Source organism: Nannospalax galili, unplaced genomic scaffold (assembly GCF_000622305.1).
Source record: "Nannospalax galili isolate Female #2095 unplaced genomic scaffold, S.galili_v1.0 scaffold613, whole genome shotgun sequence".
NCBI lineage: Eukaryota > Metazoa > Chordata > Mammalia > Rodentia > Spalacidae > Nannospalax > Nannospalax galili.
The window spans coordinates 720,497-731,929 of NW_008332065.1; the positions used below are offsets into that span (position 1 = coordinate 720,497).

General features: G+C 36.2%; 1 non-coding gene across 1 annotated transcript; it reads right to left on the reverse strand.

Annotated features, from left to right (window-relative positions):
• Nucleotides 1-8,977: 8,977 nt before the first annotated feature.
• LOC115069287 lies at nucleotides 8,978-9,084 on the reverse strand. Its single transcript, XR_003848560.1, has one exon. It is a non-coding gene; the product is annotated as a U6 spliceosomal RNA (small nuclear RNA).
• Between the last annotated feature and the right edge of the window lie 2,349 nt (nucleotides 9,085-11,433).

The following is an 11,433-nucleotide window of genomic DNA, read 5'->3' on the forward strand; positions in this document are numbered from 1 at the left end:
TAAAGTAATTTTTAAAAAATGTAGCTACCAGTGGCCCCAATCCTGCATTTACCTGGTAAGAGGTAGGGAATGTCTTTTTCCTAACTGATGCCCTAGGAACTGTGCCTGCTGGTACAAAAGCCTTGAGAGCACTCAGCCTTGTCCCTGGAGACCAGGGAAAGAGTCCATTCATATTATTCATGTCCTGCACTATAATTACCAACACCATAAGAGTAATCATTATCAGTGCTTTTCGCACCTGACCTATGGGACATTCTTACCTATATCCTACAGGTTCAAGACCACAAACCCTGGCACCACCTGTGTTCAGCCTACAAGACCTAGTGAAGGTCTTCACCAATCTTGCATTACAAGGAGTATGGATGCCACTTCCAGTAAGCCCATATGAGTACTTACCATTCATAGGTCTATGAATGACCTAGGGAACATTTCAAAAGCCCATGGATTTCAGACCATAGCTGTTGGTGCCAAAAGCCCTGAAGCCACTTTTATTTGTCCCCTGAGATTTGGAGAAACAATCATCTGTGTCCCCTGGCTCCACTGAAGCAGCTAACAGCTCTGCAACCCCCGGAACCAATGGCAGTCACCCCATAGGACCTAGAGAAGATACTTTTGTGTCCCAAAATACTATACCCAGGGGCTAAAGAGATGACTCAGTGATTAAGAATGCTTGCTCCACAATCATGAGGACCAGAAGTTGGATTTTAGAAACATATAACAAGCTGGGTGTGTCACACATACCTGTAGCTTCATCTCTGAGAGATTTGATGCCCTCTCTCACCTCCATGTACACACACACAAACACACACACCTGCATACACACAAATTTTTAAAAAGAGTACTATACCCAGCAAAATTATCCTTTAAAAATAGAGGATCAGCAGTTAAGACCACTGGCTATTCTTGCAAAGAACCCAAATTTGATTTCAAGCATCCACATGGCAGCTAATAAGCACGCATAATTCCAGTTTCAAGGGATCCGACTCTCTCTTCTGATCTCTGCAGACACTGCAGGACACGAGTACACTTATATACATGTAGGCAATATACCCACACACAAAAATAAAAATAATAAATAAAATTTTTTAAACGTTTTATTTATTATTTTTATTTTATCTGTATGCATGCATTGCCTGCATGTAGGTAAGTGCACCTGTGTTGTTCAATGCCTGTAGAGGTCAGAAGAGGCTGTTGGATCCCCTGGGACTGGAGTTACAGACAGTTGTTAGCTGCCATGTATGTGCTGGGATTCGAACCCGGGTCTTCTGCAAGAACAACCAGTGTTCTTAACCGCTGAGCCATCTCTCCAGCCCCTAAATAATGTTTTCTGAAAACTGAAGGATAGTCGTTCCTGGATAAAGAGAAACTGAAGGAATTAATTACCACTAATTCAGCTTTATAAGAAACACTTAAGGGAGGCATGGTGAGATGCTGTGGAAACCCGATGACCTGAGTGTGATCCAAGGAACCCAGAGTGCAAGGAGAGAACTAACTCCTGAAAGTTGTTCTCCGATCTCCACATGTGCACCTTGGCATATACATGTCCACTCCCCCATACACACATCATATACACACACATACACACAAAATAATAATAGTAATAATAATAGTAATAATAATAATAAAGTCAGATAACTATTAAAAAGAAATACTTAAGGGAGCTCTATATTAGAAATGAAAGCATGAGAACTTCTATCACAAAAGCATGAATCATCCAAAACTCAGTAGAGAAGCAGTGTACAAAACAGAAAGAAGGGAGCCAAGGCTTAGCATCACAGAAAGCTATGGAATCACAAAATAATGAGAATTGGGGAAAGAAAACAAAATATACCAAACAAGTAGAATACAACTAATGAAGAGACAGGAGGAAGCTCGGACTTATCAATAATAACATCAAATGTAAACAATAAATTTACCGGTGCATAAAAACCATATGCTGCATACAAAAACATATCTCACTAGTAAATTACATATGAACCAAATAAAGGGCTTGGGAAAGAATATATCATGGAAACAGAAATTGAAATTAAGCAGATTGTAATTCAAAACCATCAAAAAACAGAAAGCCTTTAAATGTTTTTAAAAGGCTTTTAAATTAGCAAGAAGATGTAATAGTTGCAAGTATCTGTGTACCCAACATGGGACCAACCACATATTTTAAAATATCTAAAAATATATTAATAAATTCCAACACAATAATAGTAGGGGAATACAGAACTTGACTTCCTCAGTGGACAGATCATTCAGGCAGAAAAATCAAAGCAATATCCAAGTTGAACCATACTACACTGCAAAAAGGCCTAACAGACATTTGCAGAACGTTCCATGCAGCAGTAGCACATGCACACTCATTTCTTAGCATGTGGAAAATATTTCAGGGCAGACTAGAGCTTGCGCCACAAACCAAGTCTCAATACATTTTAAATAACTGAGATCATATCATATATTTTTTTCAGATTACAACAGAATAAAACTACAAATCAACAAGAAGATGAATGTAAAGTAAAAAGCATAGAAATTGAATAGTATGCTTCCGAAGAAATTAAAAGGATAATAACAAATTTTCTAGAAACAAATGGAAATGAGAATATATTGCAAAAAATGTGTGGAATACAGAAAAAGTAGCACTAATAGGAAAGTTTATATCCGCAAATGAATACATTAAAATAGATCTCCAACAACCTAATAATGTACTTCAAAGGTTTTTATAAAAGAACCAACCAAATGCTAAATTTGTGGAAGAAAAAAAAAACAAACACCAAAGTATAAATGAAAACAATACCAAAAAGAAAACAATGCGAAAATCAATGAAAGAGTTGATATTTGAAAGAATAAACAAAACAGACAAACCTTTAACCAGACCAACCCCCCAAAATAACTAAATAAATAAAATGAAGATGATAACACAGAAATACAAAAGATCATAAGACACAACCATGAAAAAATTATAAAAATCTGACCTAGAAGTAGATAATCTTGAAGAAATATATAGCTGAACAAATCAAGAAAAAATCAAAAATTTAAATATAAACAAACCAATAATGAGTAATGAGACTGAAGGAATAAATAAAAATCTCGCATTTTACAGAATCTAGGTTCTGATGACTTTACTGATGAATTTTATAAAATATTTAAAAAAGAATTAGCTCCAAGTCTTCTGAAACTACTCAAAAAAACTGAAATGGGAAAAAAATCTTTCAAATTCTTAAATTTTTTTATCTACTAATTTTTATTTTATGTGTATGAGTGTTTTGCCTGCATGTAAGTGCATCCATTCATGCAGTGCCTGTGGAGGCCAGAAGGAGGCATTAGAGTCTCTGGAACTGAATTATGAATGGCTGTTAGCCACCATGTGGATGCTCGAACCAAAATCAGATCCTCTGAAAGAGCAGTGTTCTTAACTGCTGAGCCACCTCTCCAGCCCTTCGAACTCTTTTTGAGAGGCCAATTTTACCCTAATGCAAAACTAGACAAAGGTACAGTCAAAAATAAAAACTAATGATATGTATCCCTAATGGATACAGGTGCAAAAACTCTCAATAAAATACTAATAAAACATCTTCAAAACAAACAAAAAGATCACATACCATGACCAGGAGATTCAGTTCAGGGATGCAAAGATGGTTCAACGCCCACAAATCAGCAGACATCCTGTTACAACATAACAATTTAATGAAGGTCAAAGCCATATGATTACTTCAATAGATGCAGTAAAAACATTTAATGATGTTGACCAGCCATTTATGATTAAAACCTCTCAACAAATTAGTGATTAAATGAAGATAAGCCAAAAGCATTTCCTCTAAGGCCAGGAACAAAACAAGACGTCCACGTTCACCATTCCTATTTAGTATAGTACTGAAAGTCTTAGTGGGATTGTTTAGGGAAGAGAAAGGTGAAGTTAAATTGTCCATGTTGGCAGATGACATCATTTTCTGCATAGAAAAACCTAAACTAAATACTTAGAAAAAAATTTTAGGGCTAATAAACAAAATCAAGAAAGTGTCAAGACAAAAACAAAACAAGATTAAAAAACCCAACATATAAAAAGCATCATTTTAAAATACCAATAATGAACTTCTTGAAAAGAAATTAGGGAAGCATTCTCATTCACAAAAGTCAAAAACATATTTAGGAATAAACTTTACCAAGGAAGTGGAAGATGTGTAAAATGTAATCTATGAAACACCGATGAATGAGATTACAGAGGATATACCCCCCAAAAGCTGCAAAGATACTCCGTCCGTGAATCAAAAGAATCAAGATTGTTAAAATGTCCATACTATTCAAAGTGGTCTAAGAGTCAATATAACTCACATCAAAATACCAACGAGATTCTTCCTAGAATGAGGAAAACAACCTAAAATTCATAAAAAAATATGAAAGACCCAGACTAGCCAAAGCAATACTGATGGCGCAAAAAGCTAGAAGCACTCAGTACTTGGCATCAAAACATAAAGCAACAGTAACTAAGACAGCCTGGTACTGACATAAAATCAGACACACAGACCAATGGAATGCAATAAAAACTGAAGAATTAACTTACATTCATATAACTAGCTAGTTTTAAAAAATATTTGGGGGTGGGGTGCTGGAGAGATGGCTCAGTGACTAAGTACTGATTGCTCTTGCAGAGGACCCAGGTTTGGTTCTTAGCACTCACAAGGCAATTAATGGCCATCCTTAACTCTAGTTCCAGTGAATCTATGCCCTCTTCTGGCCTCTGTTGGCATTTCATCCATGGGTGCACTTACATGTAGGTAAAACATTCATACACATAAAATAATTTTTAAATTAAAAATATATTTTTATAGATTATTATACAGAATAATAGATTTAATCATAGCATCTTCATACATTGTACCATTATACTGAGTTCTCATTCATCCCCCACTGCTTTACCACATGCACCCCACCTCAGCTAGCTTCTTTTCTACCCTCAGTCCTGCCTTCTGCTGTCTCATTACATGTGTTAAAGACCCTGTTCCCCCTTTAAGATATCTTCTTCCTATCTCATGGTTTTCTTTCTGGTTTTATGTCACCCCTGTGTGTGTGTGTGTGTGTGTGTGTGTGTGTGTGTGTGTGTCACATAAGAGAGAAAATGTGATATTTATCACTCTGAGTCTGAGTTACTTCACCTAACAGAATGATTTCCACTTGTACCCATTTTCCTGCAAATGTTGTGCTTTTATTTTTCTTTACAGCAGCATAATGTTCATTTTGTATGTGTGTCACATGTTCTTTATGCATGGGCACACTTACATGTAGGCAAAACACTCATACACATAAAATAATTTTAATTAAAAATAAATTTTCACCTATTTATAGATATCTATGGTGGTTCAATTTCCTAGATATTATTAATAGTGTAGTAATAAATATGAATGAGCAAGTGTCTCTGTGATATGTTGACCTAGATTCCTTTGGGTATATACCCAAGAGTGGCTTCCCTGGGTGATATGGTAATTCCAATTTTAGGTATTGAAGAACCTTCATATTGATTTCCATAGTGGCCACAGCAGTTTACATTCTCACCGGCATCAGATAATTGCTCCTCGCTTCCACATCCTTGCCACCATTAATTGTCATTTGCTTTATCAATGATAGTTGTTCTGACAGGGGTAAGACGGAATCTCAAAAAAGTCTTAATTTGAATGCTTTGAACACTTCTTCAAATTCTTTTTGGCAGTTTGTATTTCTTTAGAAACTATATATTTAGTTGACCAATGCTTTATTAATTGGAAAATTTGGGGATTTTTTTGCCATTTAAATTTTTCATTTCTTTATATTATATCCTGGATACTAATTCCCTGCCTGATAGGTAGTTGGAAAAGAAAAGATTTCCTCCATTCTGCATGCCGTCTCTTCGCTCTGCTGATTGATTACTTTGCTGTGCAGCAGCGTCTTCATTTCCTTCAATCCCACTTGTCAATTATTGGATTGTTTCCTGTGCTGTTGGAGTCCTGTTCTCAAGTCCTTGTCTATGCCTATATCTTTTCTTGCATTTTTCATTGATTAAATTTATTCTTTGACAATTTCCCACTTGTAACAATGCACACTGACCACTTTCACCCTGTCCTCTCCCATTTCCCTCCCACCCTATCTACCTGCCTTTTTCACTACAGAACTCTCTCTCATTCATGTCTATTCATTTTGTTTCTGCCTGTAATGAAGCATTTTCTTCTAGGACTTTCAAAGTTTCAGGTCTTACATGAATGTCTACGATCCATTTTGAACTTTTTTTGTGCAGTGAGAATATGGATCTAGTTTCACTCTTCTATATATGGTAATCTAGTTTTCCTAGATGTTTGTTAAAAAACATTTTTTTCCTCCAATGTACGTCTTTTATGCCTTTGTCAAAAATTAGGTCGCTGTAACACTATAGGTTTATTTCTGAGTCTATATTATTCTATTAGTTTACATGTCTGTTTCTTTTAAATTTCTCTCTCTGTGTTTATGTACAAAGGTGTGTGTGTGTGTGTGTGTGTGTGTGTGTGTGTGTCTGTGTATGTGTATGTGTACACATGTATGTGTGAAGGGTGCCCACAGAGATCAGAAATGGGAGTTAGATACTTTGGGGCTAGAGTTACATGTGTTTGTGAGCAACCCAATGTGGGTGCTGGGATAGGAACTCCAGTGTTCTGATGAAACAGTAAATGCTCTCAATCACTGAGCCATCTTTCCAGCCCCTACATGTCTTTTTGTGAAAGTACCATTCTGTTTTTGCTACTATGGCTCTTCTATATAATTTAAGATTATTATGATAACTCAGTATTGCTCTTTCTGCTAAGATTTCCTTATCCACCCAGCATCTTTTGTGCTTCCATTTGATTGTAGAATTGCACTTTCTAATTATATGAAGATTGTTATTAGAATGTTGATGGACTTTACATTGAATCTGTAGATAGCTTTTGGTAACATCCATTTTCACATTATTAATTCTTCCAATCCATGAGCACGAGAGGGATTTCCATCTTGTACTGTCCTCTTTAATTTCTTCTTTAATGTCTTTCTTCAATGTCTTAAAGATTTCATTGTTGAGGTCTTTCACCTCCTTGGTTAGGTTTATTCCTAGTTGTTTAGTATTTTATTCTTCCTAACTATTGTAAATGAGATTTTTGCCCTCTAATTTCTTTCTTGGTGCATTTTTTGTGGGTATTGTGATGGTTAGTTTTATTGCTAAATTGTCACAACTTGCAATCACCTAGAAAGAGAGTTTCAATAAAGGCATATCTAGATCAGGTGACCTATGAGCATGCCTGTGGAGGGCTGTCTTGTCTTAATTGATGTGGGAAGACCCAGCCTGAATGTAGGCAGCACCATTTCCTGATTTGGAGACCTGCACTCTAGCAAAAACTAGCTTACTGCTAAGCATGTACCATTATCTCTCTCTGCTCCTGATTGTAGATGGGATGTGACTAGCTGCTTCAGGTTCCGGCCACCTTGACTTCCCCACAATGATGGGGGTAACCTGGAATTGTGAGCTGAAACAAACTGTCTCCCCTTTAGTTGCTTTTTGTTGGGGTGTTTTATCACAGCAGCAGAAATGAAACCAGGAAAGGCATATATAACAGCTACAGATCTTTCTGTGTTGATTTTGTATGTACTATTTTGCTGAAACCATCTCTCAGCTCTAAGAAGTTCTGGTGGAATCTTTAGAGTCGTTTAAGTACAGGATCATGTCAGATGCAAACAGAGATCATTTGACTTCTTCCTTTACTATTTTTCCTTTTCCTTTTTCTTGTTTTATTGCTCCAGCTAAGACTTCGTTCGCATCATATTCTCTGAGTAAGGAGAGAGAGTGGGTACCCTTGTCTCATTACAGATTTTAGACAAAATGATCTGCATTTTTGTTACTTGGTGTAATGTTGGATATAGGTTTGTCATATATAGACACTATTATAATGAGGTATGGTCCTTCTCTTCCAAGTTTCTTCAGGGCTTTTATCATGAAGGAATATTGAACTTTGTCAAAGGCCTTTTTTTTTTGCATCAAATGAGATGACCATAATTTCTGTACTTATGTCTATGTGCTAAATTATACTTACTGATTTGTAGATGTTGAACCAGTTTGTGTCCCTGAATGAAATCAACTTGGTCGTGGTATATGATCTTCTTGATGTGTTCCTGTGTTTGGTTTCAAAGAATTTTATTGACAGTTTTGTAACTATGTTCACTAGGGGAATTGGTCTATTGTTTCTGTATTGTATCCTTACCCTATCTTGATATCAGGACAATGACCTCACAGAATGAGCTGGTTCCTTCCTTTTTTCCTTAAGGAGCAGTGAGGAGCATTGCTGTTAGCTGTCCTCAGAATGATTGGTGGAATCTGGCAGTGAATCTACATGGTCCTGGGCCTGTCTTTGCTGGCAGACATTCTACTACTGCTCCAGTTTCAGATGTTTTTCTGAGTTCATTTTGAAATTAGGTCTCAATACCTCATAACCCTAGATAGCCTGGAACTCTCTGTGTAGACCAGGCTGGCCTCAAACTCAGAGATCTGTTTCCCAAGTGCTGGGATTAAAGGTGTGTGCCAGCACACCCAGCTTGGTTGTTGTAGATTTTTTTAAGTTGTTCACATCTTCTTGATTTAATTTTGATAGGCCATGTGTTTCCAGGAATGTACCTATTTCTTGTGATACGTACTTTTTCAAAATACTCCCTGAGTCTCTGAATTTCAGTAGAATCTATAGTAATATCTACTTTTTCATTTTCAATTTTACTAATTTTGGTCTTTGTTCTCGTTCATTTGGTTAGTTTGGCTAGGGGTTTTTCAATTTTGCTTATTTCTTCAAAGAAACAACTCTTTACTTGACAGATTCTATTTATTATTCTTTTTTCCTCCATTTCATTAATGTCTTCTCCAATTATAATTTCTTTCTCCTGCTTTGGGGTTTGAAATGGTCTTTTTTTTTTCCTTTCTTTCTAAAACCTTGAGGTCCATTGTGAGGCTATTTATTTGAGATCTTTCTGACTTAAGAAATATGAATGTTTCACAAATGTGTATGATATCCTGGCATAGGAGCTGTGCTAATTTTCTCTGTCTCATTCCAGATTTAGTACAGGTGATGTTGAATTGAGCACTCCTGATTTTTAATGCAAGCACTTGCACCTTAAGATTGCCTTAGCTACATCACAAAAGTTCTGACAAGGTACGATTTAATTTTCTTTTGATTCTAGGAACTCTTTAATTTACCCCCTGATTTCGTCAATGAATAACTGGTCATTCAAAAGTGTATTGCTCATTCTCCATGGGATGCTGAGAAGAATGCATTCTGTTTCTGTAGGATGATATGATCTGTAATTATTTGCTAAGTTCCTTTGATACATAGTTAGGCTAATTTTAAGGTTTCTTTGTTGATTTTTAGTTTTGATAATTTACCTAAAGATGATAGCGGTGTATTGAAATCACACACTATTATTGTATAAGGATCTACCTGAAGTTTTATAAATTGGGAGCCTCAACACTTGATGCACATATATTTACAACTGTTTTATCTTTCTATGAAATGTTCCATTTATTACAATATAATGGCCTGTTTTATCACATCTAATTTTAGTTTGAGTCTTATTTATCAGATGTCAGACTATCTATACCAGTTTGGTTTTTCACCCCTTGACTCTCAGTTTATAAGAGTCTTTACCAGTGAGGAGTGTTTCTTTGAAACAACAGATAGTTAGATCTAATTTTTAATTTAGTCTGCAGCTCTTTATTGATGAATTAATGCCACTTCCATTTAAGATTATTACTGAGAGATGTTTATTCATTACTATAATGTTTTGATTTATTATTCTGGTTGAATGGATTATGCTTATTCTTTTACTTTCTCCCCTATTTATATCAGGGGTTTGCTGGTTAATTGCACTGTGTGTGATAGATTCTCTCCTAGCTGAGTTCATTCAGCTACTCCTCTCATGAAATTTTTTCTTTCCTACATTTTCATGGTTGTGACTCTTTCTTCTTCCTTTAACTGTCTTCTGTAGTACTGGCCTGTCAGTCATGAACTATATTAGTTTGTACTTGTCTTGAAACTTCCTTATATCTTTGGCAATTTTAGAAGATTGCTAGATAGAACAATTTTGGTCGGCAGTTATTTACTTTTAGTGCTTGGAAATGTGTTATTCTCTGCTTCCTGAGTTTTTTACTAAGAGATCAGATGTTTCTCTGATGCTTCTATATTTGTAAGTAAGTTGGCATTTCCCCTAACAGCTTTGAATATTGTTGCTTTGTTTTGTACTTGTGAAATCTCTCTCTATATGTATGGAGGGTCTTACCTAGTCATGTCTACCCGGTATTCTAAGTGCCTGTTTGGCTATCTACTTCTTTTTCTAGGTCTGGGTAACTTTCTATAGTAATTTCATTGAGTAGATTCGTTATGCCTCTAACTTTAATCCCAGCTCATCCTCTATCCTGGAGATTTTAGATTTGGATTCTTGGTCATGTACCAGAGTTCTTGGACCCTGCTATCATGCACACTTGCTTCCTCTTCCTTACTGCTGTTTGAATGTGGTGTTTTGTCCTCACCGTTCGCCTCTGCAAGTCTTTCTTCTGCTTGATCAAATCTGTGGGTGATGCTTTCCATTGGATTTTGTGGATTACTGTTGGACCCATTTTTTGTTTCTCAAAAAAACAGTGTTTCTCAAAAATCTCAATTTCTTTGCCAACTCTTCCATCCATGTTGCTATTTTTCCTCATCCATTCTGTTAACTTTCCCTCTTTCACTCACTTTCCCTTCTAGTTCCTGATTGAATCGACCTGCTTATTTTTGTGCTCCAATTGATTGTTTTTTAAAAATATTTTATTTTTTAGTTTATGTGTATGCCTGCATGAAGGTAAGTGCACCCGTGTCATGCAGTGCCCACGGAGGACAGAAGAGGCTGTCGGATCCCCTGGGACTGGAGTTAGGAATGGTTGTTAGCTGCCATGTGGGTGCTGGGATTTGAAGCTGGGTCTTCTGCAAGAATAACTAGTGTTCTTAACCACTGAGCCATCTCTCCAGCCCCCCAATTGATTGTTTTTATCAGAAAAGTTTTGAAATCATCATTGGCATTTTACCTATTATGGTAGTTTTAGTTCAGTAGTTGAAAAGCTATGATCTTTTGCATCTTTGTTATTTTCATTTTTCATGTTTTTTACATTTCTGTGTTGTGATTTGCACATCTGTGTTTGCATATCTCCTCTGGGGTTTTTGGGGGTGGGGGAAGTTCTCACTGAGCTGTGTCCTCTTGGAGTCTCAATCCCCAATACCATAATACTAAGGAGAAGACAAACTGCAGTGACAGAAGCATCAAAGCACACAAGATCTAGAATAACACAATCAATTACAACTGCTAACACATCATCTATGACTATAAAACTGAAATGGCAAAATTACTGTAGAATAGTCTGTGGGGTTAAAATTATTTAGAGCAAGTGAGGAAACAGATTGAGAT